Raw genomic sequence first — 15,000 nt, forward strand, 5'->3', positions numbered from 1 at the left:
GGGGCGTCGTGGGGGGGTGACGCGGGGTGGGGTGGGTCGAGCGGGGTTTTCGGAGGCCTGGAGGGAGCGGGGTTTTTCGAGGTGGGGTGCGGGGGGGGCGTCGTGGGGGGTGCGGTGGGGTGGGGGGGTGCGCCGTGTCGTGGGGGGTGACGCGGGGTGGGGTGGGTCGAGCGGGGTTTTCGGAGGCGTGGCGGGGTGCTGTGGAGGGAGCGGGGTTTTTCGAGGTGGGGTGCGGGGGTGCGCCGTGTCGTGGGGGGGGTGACGCGGGGTGGGGTGGGTCGAGCGGGGTTTTTCGAGGTGGGTGCGGGGGGGGGGGGGGCGTTGTGGGGGGGTGCGCCGTGTCGTGGCGGGTGACGCGGGGTGGGGTGGGTCGAGCGGGGTTTTCGGAGGCGTGGCAGGGTGCTGTGGAGGGAGCGGGGTTTTTCGAGGTGGGGTGCGGGGGGGCGTCGTGGGGGGGTGCGCCGTGTCGTGGGGGGGTGACGCGGGTCGAGCGGGGTTTCGGAGGCGTGGTGGTGTGGCGTGGAGGCAGCGGGGTTTTTCGAGGTGGGGTGCGGGGGGGGCGTCGTGGGGGGGTGCGGTGGGGTGGGGGGGTGCGCCGTGTCGTGGGGGGGTGACGCGGGGTGGGGTGGGTCGAGCGGGGTTTTTGGAGGAGAGGTGGGGTGCTGTGGATGGAGCGCGGTTTTTCGAGGTGGGGTGGGGGGGGGCGTCGTGGGGGGGTGCGGTGGGGTGGGGGGTGCGCCGTGACGCGGGGTGGGGTGGGTCGAGCGCGGTTTTTTGGAGGCGTGGCGGGGTGGTGTGGAGGGAGCGGGGTTTTTCGAGGTGGGGTGCGGGGGGGGGCGTCGTGGGGGGGTGCGCCGTGTCATGGGGGAGTGACGCGGGGTTGGGGTGGTCAAGCGGGGTTTTTGGAGGAGAGGTGGGGTGCTGTGGAGGGAGCGGGGTTTTTCGAGGTGGGGTGCGGGGGGGCGTCGTGGGGGGTGACGCGGGGTGGGGGTGGTCGAGCGGGGTTTTGGGAGGAGAGGTGGGGTGCTGTGGAGGGAGCGCGGTTTTTCGAGGTGGGGTGCGGGGGGGCGTCGTGGGGGGTGCGGTGGGGTGGGGGGGTGCGCCGTGTCATGGGGGAGTGACGCGGGGTTGGGGTGGTCAAGCGGGGTTTTTGGAGGAGAGGTGGGGTGCTGTGGAGGGAGCGGGGTTTTTCGAGGTGGGGTGCGGGGGGGCGTCGTGGGGGGTGACGCGGGGTGGGGGTGGTCGAGCGGGGTTTTGGGAGGAGAGGTGGGGTGCTGTGGAGGGAGCGCGGTTTTTCGAGGTGGGGTGCGGGGGGGCGTCGTGGGGGGGTGCGGTGGGGTGGGGGGGTGCGCCGTGTCATGGGGGAGTGGCGCGGGGTTGGGGTGGTCAAGCGGGGTTTTTGGAGGAGAGGTGGGGTGCTGTGGAGGGAGCGCGGTTTTTCGAGGTGGGGTGCGGGGGGGCGTCGTGGGGGGGTGCGGTGGGGTGGGGGGGTGCGCCGTGTCATGGGGGAGTGACGCGGGGTTGGGGTGGTCAAGCGGGGTTTTTGGAGGAGAGGTGGGGTGCTGTGGAGGGAGCGGGGTTTTTCGAGGTGGGGTGCGGGGGGGCGTCGTGGGGGGTGACGCGGGGTGGGGGTGGTCGAGCGGGGTTTTTGGAGGAGAGGTGGGGTGCTGTGGAGGGAGCGCGGTTTTTCGAGGTGGGGTGCGGGGGGGCGTCGTGGGGGGGTGCGGTGGGGTGGGGGGGTGCGCCGTGTCGTGGGGGGGAGACGCGGGGTGGGGTGGGTCGAGCGGGGTTTTCGGAGGCGTGGTGGTGTGGCGTGGAGGGAGCGGGGTTTTTCGAGGTGGGGTGCGGGGGGGGCGTCGTGGGGGGGTGCGGTGGGGTGGGGGGGTGCGCGGGTCGTGGGGGGGTGACGCGGGGTGGGGTGGGTCGAGCGGGGTTTTTCGAGGTGGGGTGCGGGGGGAGGGGGGGATATGCGCCGCGTCGTGGGGGGGTGCGCCGTGTCCTGGGGGAGTGACGCGGGGTTGGGTGGGTCGAGTGGGGTTTTTCGAGGTGGGGTGCGGGGGGGGGGGGATATGCGCCGCGTCGTGGGGGGGTGCGGTGGGGTGTGGGGGGTGTGCCGTGTCGTGGGGGGCTGACGCGAGGTGGGGTGGGTCGAGCGGGGTTTTCGGAGGTGGGGTGTGGGGGGTGTGCCGTGTCGTGGGGGACTGACGCGAGGTGGGGTGGGTCGAGCGGGGTTTTCGGAGGCGTGGTGGGGTGGTATGGAGGGAGCGGGGTTTTTCGATGTGGGGTGCGGGGCGGCGTCGATGGGGGGTGCGGTGGGGTGGGGGGTGCGCCATGTCGTGGGGGGGTGACGCGGGGTGGGGTGGGTCGAGCGGGGTTTTCGGAAGTTGTGGTGTGGCGTGGAGGGAGCGGGGTTTTTCGAGGTGGGGTGCGGGGGGGGGGGGCGTCGTGGGGGGTGCGGTGGGGTGGGGGGGTGTGCCGTGTCATGGGGGAGTGACGCGGGGTTGGGTGGGTCGAGCGGGGTTTTTCGACGTGGGGTGAGGGGGGGTGGGGGGGTGCGCCGTGTCGTGGGGGGGTGCGGTGGGGTGTGGGGGGTGTGCCGTGTCGTGGGGGGGCTCACGCGAGGTGGGGTGGGTCGAGCGTGGTTTTCGGAGGCGTGGTGGGGTGGTGTGGAGGGAGCGGGGTTTCTGGAGGTGGGGTGCGGGGGGCATCGTGGGGGGGTGCGGTGGGGTGGAGGGTGCGCCGTGTCGTGGGGGAGTGAGGCGGGGCACGGTGGGTCGAGCCTGGTTTTTGGAGGAGTGGTGGGGTGCTGTGGATGGAGCGGGTTTTTTCGAGGTGGGGTGGGGGGGAGGCGCCGCGTCGTAGGGGGGTGCGGTGGGGTGGGGTGGGGGGGTGTGCCGTGTCGTGGGGGGTGACGCGGGGTGTCGCGATGCCCCCTCCCCCCCACCATGCCCCGACATGACGCGACGCGCCCCCTCCCCAACATAACATGACAACCCCCCTCCCCCCCATGACATCCCCCCATCCCCCATGACACGACACGACGCGATGCGCCCCCCCCATGACGTCCCCCCCTCAAAAATCCGCCTCCCCCCTCAACACACACCACCCCCCCCCCTCCCCCCTCAAAAATTCGGCCCCCCCATGACATCCCCCCCAGCCCCCATGACACGATGCGACGCGACGCGCCCCGCCATGACACGACACGACACGACGCGCCCCCCCCTTCCCCCCTCAACACACACCACACCATGTCGCGACGTGCCGCGCCCCCCCCCCCCCATGACATCCCCACCCCAGCCCCCCCACCCACGACACGACATGATGCGACGCACCCCCCCCCCCCCCCGATGACATGACACGATGCGACGCGCATCCCCCCCCATGGGATCCCCCCCTTCCCCGCCCCCATGACACGACACGATGCGATGTGCCACCCTCCCCTTAACACACACACCCACCCAACGCAATGCCCCCCCCCCCCCCCCGCCCCATGGCCTGACACGACGCGACGTGCTCCCCTCCCCTTAACACACCCACCCACCCTCCATGACGCCCTCCATGACGCGACGTGGAGGGGGGGGGGGAGGGGGTGGTGTTTTGTGTGTTGAGGGGGGGTGGGGTGGTGTGTGTTGGGGGGGGGGGGGCGAATTTTTTGGGGGCGGAGGCGGGGGAGGGGTGGGGTGGTGTGTGTTGAGGGGGGGGGCGAAATTTGAAGGGGGGGAAGGGGAGGGGTGGAGTGGTGTGTGTTGAGGGGGGGGGGGGGGGATTCTTGAGGGGGGGAGAGGGGTGGTGGTGTGTGTTGAGGGGGGGGGGGGGGGGAGGGGTGGTGTGGGGTGGTGTGTGTTGAGGGGGGGCGGGGGTGGGGAGGGGTGGTGTGGCGTGGTGTGTGTTGAAGGGGGGGGGGCGAATTTTTGGGGGGGGGAAGGGGCGAAATTTGGACGGGGGGGCGAATTTTTTGGGGGGGGGGAGGGGTGGGGTGGTGTGTGTTGAGGGGAAGGCGAAATTTGGAGGGGGGAAGGGGAGGGGTGGTGTGGTGTGGTGTGGTGTGGTGTGTGTTGAGGGGGGTGGCCGAATTTTTTTGGGGGGGGGGGGTGGGGTGGTGTGTGTTGGGGGGGGGGGGGGGGGCGAATTTTTTGGGGGCGGGGGGGGGGGGGGGGGGGAGGGGTGGGGTGGTGTGTGTTGAGGGGGGGGCGGAATTTGGTGGGGGGGAAGGGGAGGGGTGGTGTGGTGTGTGTTGAGGGGGGGGGAGGGGTGGTGTGGTGTGTGTTGGGGGGGGGGGGGGGTGGGGTGGTGTGTGTTGAGGGGGAAGGGGTGGGAAATTTTGGGGGGGGGGGGGGCGAATTTTGGAGGGGGGGGAGCGGTGGTGTGGTGTGGTGTGTGTTGAGGGGGGGGGGCAAATTTTGGGGGGGGGGAAGGGGCAAAATTTGGAGGGGGGGTGAATTTTTGGGGGGGGGGGGGAGGGGTGGGGTGGTGTGTGTTGAGGGGGGGGCGAAATTTCGAGGGGGGGAAGGGGAGGGGTGGTGTGGTGTGGTTTGGGGGGGGGGGGGATTTTTGAGGGGGGGGGGAGGGGTGGTGTGGTGTGTGTTGAGGGGGGGGGGGGGGGCAAAATTTGGAGGGCGGGGGGGGAGGGGTGGTGTGGTGTGGTGTGTGTTGAGGGGGGGGGGGAGGGGTGGTGTGGTGTGGTGTGTGTTGAGGGGGGAGGGGATTTTTGAGGGGGGGGGGGGGGTGGGGTGGTGTGTGTTGAGGGGGGGGGGGGAATTTTTGGGGGGGGGGGGGGAGGGGTGGTGTGGTGTGGTGTGTGTTGAGGGGGGGGGGGGATTTTTGAGGGGGGGAGGGGTGGTGTGGTGTTTGTTGAGGGGGGGGTGGGGAGGTGTGTATTGAGGGGGAGGGGTGCGAATTTTTGGGGGGGGGGGGGGCCAAATTTGGAGGGGGGGGGGGGGGAGGGGAGGGGGGGGGGCAAAATTTGGAGGGGGGGGGGGAGGGGTGGTGTGGTGTGGTGTGTGTTGGGGGGGGGGGATTTTTGAGGGGGGGGGGAGGGGTGGTGTTTTGTGTGTTGAGGGGGGGGGGGGGATTTTTGAGGGGGGGGGAGGGGTGGTGTGGTGTGTGTTGAGGGGGGGGGGATGTGGTGGTGTGTGTTGGGGGGGGGGGGGGGGGGGGATTTTTGGGGGGGGGGGGGGGGAATTTTTGGGGGGGGGAGGGGAGGTGTGGGGTGGTGTGTGTTGAGGGGGGTGAGGGGCGAATTTTGGAGGGGGGGAGGGGTGGTGTGGTGTGGTGTGTGTTGAGGGGGGGGCCAATTTTTTGGGGGGGGGGGGCAAAATTTGGAGGGGGGGGGGGAGGGGTGGTGTTTTGTGTGTTGAGGGGGGGGGGGGGAATTTTTGAGGGGGGGGGAGGGGTGGTGTGGTGTGTGTTGGGGGGGGGGGTGGGGTGGTGTGTGTTGAGGGGGGTGGGGGGGGGGGATGGGTGGTGTGGTGTGGTGTGTGTTGAGGGGGGGGGCGAATTTTTGGGGGGGAGAAGGGGCGAAATTTGGAAGGGGGGGGGGGAGGGGTGGGGTGGTGTGTGTTGAGGGGGGGCGAAATTTGGAGGGGGGGAAGGGGAGGGGTGGTGTGGTGTGGTGTGGTGTGTGTTGAGGGGGGGGGGGGAAGGGTGGAGAGGTGTGTATTGAGGGGGGGGGGGGCGAATTTTGGGGGGGGGGAGGGGTGGTGTGGTGTGGTGTGGTGTGTGTTGAGGGGGGTGGCCGAATTTTTTTGGGGGGGGGGGGGTGGAGTGGTGTGTGTTGGGGGGGGGGGGGGGCGAATTTTTTGGGGGCGGGGGGGGGGGGGGGGAGGGGTGGGGTGGTGTGTGTTGAGGGGGGGGGGGAGGGGTGGTGTGGTGTGTGTTGGGGGGGGGGGTGGGGTGGTGTGTGTTGAGGGGGGAGGGGTGGGAAATTTTTGGGGGGGGGGGGCGAATTTTGGAGGGGGGGAGCGGTGGTGTGGTGTGGTGTGTGTTGAGGGGGGAGGCGAATTTTTGGGGGGGGGAAGGGGCAAAATTTGGAGGGGGGGCGAATTTTTGGGGCGGGGGGGGGAGGGGTGGGGTGGTGTGTGTTGAGGGGGGGGCGAAATTTCGAGGGGGGGAAGGGGAGGGGTGGTGTGGTGTGTGTTGAGGGGGGGGGGGAGGGGTGGTGTGGTGTGTGTTGAGGGGGGGGGGGTGGGGTGGTGTGTGTTGAAGGGGGGGGGGGGGGGGCGAATTTTGGAGGGGGGGGAGGGGTGGTGTGGTGTGGTGTGTGTTGAGAGGGGGGCCCAATTTTTTTTTGGGGGGGGGGGGGGGGCAAAATTTGGAGGGGGGGGGGAGGGGTGGTGTGGTGTGGTGTGTGTTGAGGGGGGGGGGGGATTTTTGAGGGGGGGGGGGAGGGGTGGTGTGGTGTGTGTTGAGGGGGGGGCGGGGAATTTTTGAGGGGGGGGGAGGGGTTGTGTGGTGTGTGTTGGGGGGGGGGGGGGGGTGGGGTGGTGTGTGTTGGGGGGGGGCGAATTTTTTGGGGGCGGGGGGGGAGGGGTGGGGTGGTGTGTGTTGAGGGGGGGGCGAAATTTCGAGGGGGGGAAGGGGAGGGGTGGTGTGGTGTGTGTTGGGGGGGGGGGGATTTTTGAGGGGGGGGGGGGGAGGGGTGGTGTGGTGTGTGTTGAGGGGGGGGGGGGGGGGGGCAAAATTTGGGAGGGGGGGGGGAGGGGTGGTGTGGTGTGGTGTGTGTTGAGGGGGGGGGGGGAGGGGTGGTGTGGTGTGGTGTGTGTTGAGGGGGGAGGGGATTTTTGAGGGGGGGGGTGGGGTGGTGTGGTGTGTGTTGAGGGGGGGGCGGGGAATTTTTGAGGGGGGGGGGTGGGGTGGTGTGCGTTGAGGGGGGGGGGGGGGGAATTTTTGGGGGGGGGGGGGGGGGGTGGTGTGGTGTGTGTTGAGGGGGGGGGGATTTTTGAGTGGGGGGGAGGGGTGGTGTGGTGTTTGTTGAGGGGGGGGGTGGGGAGGTGTGTATTGAGGGGGGGGGGGTGCGAATTTTTGGGGGGGGGGGGCAAAATTTGGAGGGGGGGGGGGGAGGGGAGGGGGGGGGGCAAAATTTGGAGGGGGGGGGGGAGGGGTGGTGTCGTGTGGTGTGTGTTGGGGGGGGATTTTTAGGGGAGGGGGGGGAGGGGTGGTGTTTTGTGTGTTGAGGGGGGGGGGGATTTTTGAGGGGGGGGGAGGGGTGGTGTGGTGTGTGTTGAGGGGGGGGGGGATGGTGGTGTGTGTTGGGGGGGGGGGAAATTTTTGGGGGGGGGGGGGAGGGGTGGTGTTTTGTGTGTTGAGGGGGGGGGGGATTTTTGAGGGGGGGGAGGGGTGGTGTGGTGTGTGTTGAGGGGGGGGGGATGTGGTGGTGTGTGTTGGGGGGGGGGGGAAATTTTTGGGGGGGGGAGGGGAGGTGTGGGGTGGTGTGTGTTGAGGGGGGTGAGGGGCGAATTTTGGAGGGGGGGAGGGGTGGTGTGGTGTGGTGTGTGTTGAGGGGGGGGCCAATTTTTTGGGGGGGGGGGCAAAATTTGGAGGAGGGGGGGGGAGGGGTGGTGTTTTGTGTGTTGAGGGGGGGGGGGAATTTTTGAGGGGGGGAGAGGGTGGTGTGGTGTGTGTTGGGGGTGGGGTGGTGTGTGTTGAGGGGGGTGGGGGGGGGGGAGGGGTGGTGTGGTGTGGTGTGTGTTGAGGGGGGGGGCGAATTTTTGGGGGGGAGAAGGGGCGAAATTTGGAGGGGGGGGGGGAGGGGTGGGGTGGGGTGTGTTGAGGGGGGGGCGAAATTTGGAGGGAAGGAAGGGGAGGGGTGGTGTGGTGTGGTGTGGTGTGTGTTGAGGGGGGGGGGGGGGGAAGGGTGGGGAGGTGTGTATTGAGGGGGGGGGGCGAATTTTTGGGGGGGGGAGGGGTGGTGTGGTGTGGTGTGGTGTGTGTTGAGGGGGGTGGCCGAATTTTTTTGGGGGGGGGGGTGGAGTGGTGTGTGTTGGGGGGGGGGGGGGGGAATTTTTTGGGGGCGGGGGGGGGGGGGGGAGGGGTGGGGTGGTGTGTGTTGAGGGGGGGGGGGAGGGGTGGTGTGGTGTGTGTTGGGGGGGGGGGGGTGGGGTGGTGTGTGTTGAGGGGGGAGGGGTGGGAAATTTTTGGGGGGGGGGGGGCGAATTTTGGAGGGGGGGGAGCGGTGGTGTGGTGTGGTGTGTGTTGAGGGGGGAGGCGAATTTTTGGGGGGGGGAAGGGGCAAAATTTGGAGGGGGGGCGAATTTTTGGGGCGGGGGGGGGGAGGGGTGGGGTGGTGTGTGTTGAGGGGGGGGCGAAATTTCGAGGGGGGGAAGGGGAGGGGTGGTGTGGTGTGTGTTGAGGGGGGGGGGGGAGGGGTGGTGTGGTGTGTGTTGAGGGGGGGGGTGGGGTGGTGTGTGTTGAAGGGGGGGGGGGGGGGGCGAATTTTGGAGGGGGGGGGAGGGGTGGTGTGGTGTGGTGTGTGTTGAGAGGGGGGCCCAATTTTTTTTTGGGGGGGGGGGGGGGCAAAATTTGGAGGGGGGGGGGAGGGGTGGTGTGGTGTGGTGTGTGTTGAGGGGGGGGGGGGGGATTTTTGAGGGGGGGGGGGAGGGGTGGTGTGGTGTGTGTTGAGGGGGGGGCGGGGAATTTTTGAGGGGGGGGGAGGGGTTGTGTGGTGTGTGTTGGGGGGGGGGGTGGGGTGGTGTGTGTTGGGGGGGGGGCGAATTTTTTGGGGGCGGGGGGGGGAGGGGTGGGGTGGTGTGTGTTGAGGGGGGGCGAAATTTGGAGGGGGGGAAGGGGAGGGGTGGTGTGGTGTGTGTTGAGGGGGGGGGGGATTTTTGAGGGGGGGGGAGAGGTGGTGTGGTTTGGTGTGTGTTGAGGGGGGGGGCGAATTTTTGGGGGGGGAAGGGGCGAAATTTGGACGGGGGGGGCGAATTTTTGGGGGGGGGGAGGGGTGGGGTGGTGTGTGTTGAGGGGAAGGCGAAATTTGGAGGGGGGAAGGGGAGGGTTGGTGTGGTGTGGTGTGGTGTGTGTTGAGGGGGGGGGGATTTTTGAGGGGGGGGGGGGGGGCGAATTTTGGAGGGGGGGGGAGGGGTGGTGTGGTGTGGTGTGTGTTGAGGGGGGGGGGCAATTTTTTTGGGGGGGGGGCAAAATTTGGAGGGGGGGGGGAGGGGTGGTGTGGTGTGGTGTGTGTTGGGGGGGGGGGATTTTTGAGGGGGGGGGGGGGTGCTCCCCTCCCCTTAACACACCCACCCACCCACCATGACGCCCCCTCAAAAATTCTGCCCCCCTCCCCCCCCCCCCAACACACACCACACCACACCACCCCTACCCCCCCTCCAAAATTCGCCCCCCCCCCCTCCCCCCCCCTCTCAACACACACCACACCACACCACCCCTTCCCCCCCCCCCCACCCCCCCTCAAAAATTCGCCCCCCCCCTCCCCCCCCCCCCCCTTCAAAATTCGGCCCCTCTCTACACACACCAACCCCCCCCCCCTCCCCCCCCCCCCACCCCCCCTCAAAATTTCGGCCCCCCCCCCCCCCCCCCCCCCCCGCCTCAAAAATTCGGCCCCCCCCCCCTCCCCCCCCCCCACCCCCCCTCAAAATTTCGCCCCCCCCCCTCCCCCCCCCCCCCCCTCAAAAATTCGGCCCCCCCCCCCTCCCCCCCCCCCCACCCCCCCTCAAAATTTCGCCCCCCCCCCCCCCCCCCACCTTCAAAATTCGGCGCCCCCCCCCCCCCCCCTCCAAAATTCGGCCCCCCCTCCCCCCCTCAACACGCCATGTCGCGAGGTGCCATTCCCCCCCCCCCCCCCAAGGAAAATTTCGGGCTTTGTAGGTATGCCTTGCCGTTGGAGCCGAAAACACCTATAGGGGAGGCACCTTACTCGAGGCTTGGCTCTCCTTGGTGGCGACTCGGCGCGGGGCTGATTCTCGTCACGCTTGGGCATGGTTAAGTGGCTCGGGGCTTCCCCCAGGAAAATATAGGTGGGAAGGTGAGTGACTTGAGTGAAAAAGTGAGGGGGGGGGATTAGTTTCTTCTTGGGTTGAGAGGTGAGGGGGTATTGTGAGGGGCCCGGGGTTTCCTCCCTTGGCTCTTGCGTAAGCACCAAAAACGTCCGTTTTACCTTCGAAAAGGCTCCTTGCACGTTCGGGGGAGTTGGAAAGGCTTGTCTTTTGGCCCGATTTTGAGTTGAGAGCTTGATCTATCATAACACTTGGTATCAGAGCATACCTCACGAGAAGCAAATTTCATCACGCGTGAGGGCGGCAAAATGCCGAGGGTCCGGGACCGAGATAAAGAAAGAGGAAAAGAAGCAGAAGGTGCGTCAAGACCGTTCGAAGAGGATGAGGAAAGGGAACCACCGAATTTGGATGAACCTACGGAATATGAAGATGATGAGGGAAGCATGGCGGGTGTAGGAGTAAGCAACATGGATTTTCAAGCTGCTTTTGTGCAGATGACCCAATTATTGATGAATATGAATCGGGATCAACAAAGAAGGGGAAAAGGGAAGAAAAAAGAGCCAAAATATGAAACCGAAGATTCTGATGCAGAGTATGGCAGGTACAAACCATCGCCTCCGGAGAAGTATAAAGGAGAAAGGGACTCTTTAGTTCTTGAGAGATGGCTGAACCTCATGCAACAATACATGAATATTCTGAAAGTGCCCACAAAGAAACGGGGGGAAGTAGCATCTCAGCATCTGGGTGATCAAGCTTATGATTGGTGGTTGGCAAAAGAGAAAGACAGAATAGAACAAGGAAAAACACGAGTGATGGGTTGGGAAGAGATGCGCACGGAGCTTAGAAATTATTTTATCCCCAAGAATGAGAAATTTAAAGTGAGAGATGAGTGGCGAGCTCTAAAACAACAAACGGGGAAGATGAGAGAATACATAGCAAAATACAGAGCATTCATGCTTCAACTACAAGATATGGACGCGGTGACTAAATTACATGGATTTTTGTATGGGTTGCAAGATTGGGCCCGTAGAGAGATAGAGAAGCAAGAACCTGAAGACATCAAAGAAGCTTTTGAGATGACAGAGAGGTTGGCAGATATGGAATTTAGGAGGTCTCTGGGAGGAGGAAGAGGAGCATCGTTCAATACGACAAACCAAACGCAACCTACATGGAGAACACCGCCAGTGGGGCGAGGTGGAGAAGTGAATCGAGGTGGAGAGACGAATCGGGGTGCGGAGAGTGTAGCTTCATCACCATCAGTGTACAGGCCCCCAAATATGCAGTACCCAAGACTGGGGGGCACGGCACCACAGTGGAATAGCGAAAGGAGTGGGTATAATCAAGGTAGAGGCTTTTCAAATTGGAATACAGGACCGCGAGGATGTTTTACCTGTGGAGGATCTCATTTTGCTAGAGAGTGTCCGCAAACACAAGGGACGAGCAGAACACGAGTGGCGGCAGCTAGTGCATCGGACCAGGACTATAGGGGTGAAGCAAATCAGGGAGTCAGAATCACAGAAGTGGAAGAGGATGAATCAAAGGGGTCAGGAGGAGAGGCAGAGCGCCTCAAAGTGGGAGTACTTCAAGTGCGAGCGAGTTTATTGGCAGCAAAATTACCAGCAGTTCAACACTTGTATGTGGATGGAATAATAAACGCGCACAAGCAGAGATTGATGATAGACACGGGAGCTACTCACAATTTTATGACGCCGCAGCTGGCAAAGAAAGTCGGGGTAGAGAAGTGGTCAAAATTGGAGACTTGCACAGTGAGTTTTGGACAAGGTAAAGAGTCAAATGTACGCATTGCTTATGGAGTGTTTGTTCAGCTAGGAGATTGGAAGGCAAAGATGGATTTTGTGATCGTACCAATGGATGAGTTTGAGGCAATTTTGGGGTTGACATGGTATGATAAATATGTTTTGGCTATGTTTGGAAAGGGAACAAACCAGATTGTGCTAGATATGAATGGATCTACAGTGATGATAAACTATTATAGGCCGAAACCGCAGGTGAGCCCAAAGCGAGGAGAGGTGGCAAGTGAAGAAAAAGGGAAGATGGCTCAGGTGGAGGTAAAAGCAACGAAGGGGGAGAGTAGTGGGAGCAAGCAGAATGATAAGACCAAACCAGTGGAGATAAATAAAGAAAAAGGTAAGCAGCCACAATGGTGTAGTGCCAAACAAGTAGAGAAGGAGTTGAAGAGGGGAAGCTCAGTACACTTATGCATTATGCGAGCGATGGATCTAACTGAAGAGGAAGAAAAAGGACCGATGATAGGAGATAGCAGGGTGAGGGAAGTGTTAGAAGAGTTCAAGGACGTCATGCCAAAGAAGTTACCACCGGGGTTACCCCCGAAGCGTTCAGTTGATCACAGGATAGAATTGGTGCCGGGGGCTACTCCGCCGGCGCGCCCACCCTACCGAATGACAAATGAAGAACTGGCAGAGTTGAAGAGGCAACTTAATGAATTATTAGAAGCAGGTTTTATTAGAAGGAGCCGTTCACCTTATGGGGCACCAGTGTTGTTTGTCAGGAAAAAGGATGGAACAATGAGATTATGTGTGGATTACCGGGCACTTAACAAAATCACAATCCGTAATAGGTATCCTATGCCCTTAGTAGATGATTTGTTGGATAGACTGGCTGGAGCCAAATACTTCACAAAAATTGATTTACGCTCAGGGTATCATCAGATACGAATAGCAGATGGAGACATTGAGAAAACAGCTTTCCGTACTCGCTATGGCAGTTTTGAGTGGCTTGTGTTGGGATTCGGCATGACCAATGCACCGCCAACATTTTGCACATTGGTAGATAACTCGTTTGGTGATTTTTTGGATGTATTTCTCGTAGTATACATTGATGATCTCTTGATTTTCAGCAAGACCTTTGAAGAGCATAAGGAGCATGTGAGAAAGGTACTGGAGAGACTCCGGGAACATAAGCTGTTTGCCAAACCAGAGAAATGTGAATTTGCGGTGAAAGAGGTGGAGTTTCTAGGCTTCATCGTAAAGGAGGGAAAAGTAGCCGTGGATCCAAAAAAGGTGGAGGCAGTACAGAACTGGCAGCCGCCGACTACACCGCGGCAAGTCAGAGAGTTCTTGGGCTTTACAGTTTTCTGCCGTAAGTTTATAAAAGGGTATAGTGGAATCACGTGGCCATTGGCGGCACTGACGGGGAGCAACACAAAGTTCTCATGGGGAGAAAGAGAGCAAGAGGCTTTTGAAACACTCAAGAGGGCTATGAGCTCAGCGCCAGCGCTTAAGATGCCAGATTTTACCAAACCATTTGAAATTCATACGGATGCTTCAGATTATGCCTTAGGAGGAGTGCTGATTCAGGATGGTCATCCGATATACTATGAGTCCAGAAAGTTTTCCCCTACTGAACGAAGATGGTCTACTCATGAAAAAGAAATGCTGGCAGTGATTCATTGTTTACGGAAGTGGCGACACTATGTTCAGGATAAACACACCAGAGTGCATACTGACAATATCTCTTTAAAGTATTTTCAGACGCAGCCAAAGCTGTCACCCAAACAAGCCAGGTGGCAGGATTTTTTGGCTGACTTTGATGTGGAGATCCTGCACAAACCGGGCTCGGCTAACAAAATGGCGGACGCATTGAGCCGCAAGGCCGAGCTGCAAGTCATGACATTCTCAACACGAAGTGATTTTTTGGCTGCTGTAAAGCAGTCTACTCAAACTGACAACGAGATGCAGAAGCTGATTGAAGATCTGCTTGAGGGAAGAACAGCATGGGGGATGTATGAATTGAAGGAGGGATTGCTATACATGCGCGAGAAACTCTATATCCCAGATGACCTGGAGCTCAAAAAGACTATTCTTAAAGAGGCGCATGATTGTAAGCTGGCAGGGCACACAGGACAGACTAGGACTCTAGAAAGAATACAAAGACATCTGTTCTGGCCTAAGATGCGGGAGGAGGTTATAGAATATGTTAGAACTTGCCCGACCTGCCAGCTAGTGAAGGCACAACGACTGAGACCGGCTGGTCTGCTACAACCCATGCCAGTACCGTCGCGCCCGTGGGATGTGATCAGTATGGACTTCATTCTGGAGTTGCCAAAGTCCCATGGGCACAATGCTATCTTCGTTGTAGTGGATTATTTTTCAAAACAAGCACATTTTGTGCCCACCACTATTCCACTCACAGCGGCGACGGTGGCACAACTCTTCTTCAGTCGGGTCTTCAAATACCACGGGTTGCCTTTGGCCATAGTCTCTGACCGGGATGTTCGGTTCATGAGCAATATGTGGAAGGAGCTGTTCAAATTGTTAGACACTCAGCTTAGGTTCTCCTCCTCATATCACCCGCAGACCGATGGGCAGACGGAGCGGGTGAATCAGGGTATCGAAGATTATATCCGCGCCTATGTTCGCGCTGATCAAAAGGATTGGGCCCTGTACCTGGATGTGCTGGAGTATCACTACAACTCCTCTCTCCATAGCGCGACAGGTTTCACCCCGTTTGAGCTCGCAACTGGCAAGGAAGTCATCACACCCTTGGCGCTGGCAACGGAGCAAGTTCCACGCGTGGAAGACCCGGACGCGGAAGAGTTCTTAAACAGGTGGAGGGATAGGCTGAAGGCGGCCCAGGAGAGCTTAAAGGGAAGCAAGGTCATCATGGCAAGACGTTTCAATACGAAACGGCGTCAACTGGAGTTCTTCCCGGGCGATCTAGTGCTGGTGAGCTCACAAAACATGGCTCTACCCAAAAACCTCACACCGAAGTTCAATCATAGATATTACGGGCCATATAAGGTGGTGGAGCAACTCAATGATGTTACGTATAAGCTCCAGTTACCTAGAGGAGTGTGCATTCACGATGCATTTCATGTCTCCCTGTTGAGGCGCTTTCACGGTGATACAAAATTCGGACGGCAAGTTCCTCTTCCTGCTTCACATGCCAACTTGCCCTTCGAAGCTGAGGCAATCCTTAAATCAAGGTTTGTCAACAGGTGGCCTGAATTTCTAGTTAAGTGGAAGGGCAGACCCCTGAAAGAGGCGACGTGGGTCAAGGAGTCGGATGT

The sequence above is a fragment of the Lygodium microphyllum genome, chromosome 16 (genome assembly GCF_053477565.2).
Source record: "Lygodium microphyllum isolate KBCC chromosome 16, Lygodium_microphyllum_v1.1.10, whole genome shotgun sequence".
Classification (NCBI taxonomy): Eukaryota; Viridiplantae; Streptophyta; class Polypodiopsida; order Schizaeales; family Lygodiaceae; genus Lygodium; species Lygodium microphyllum.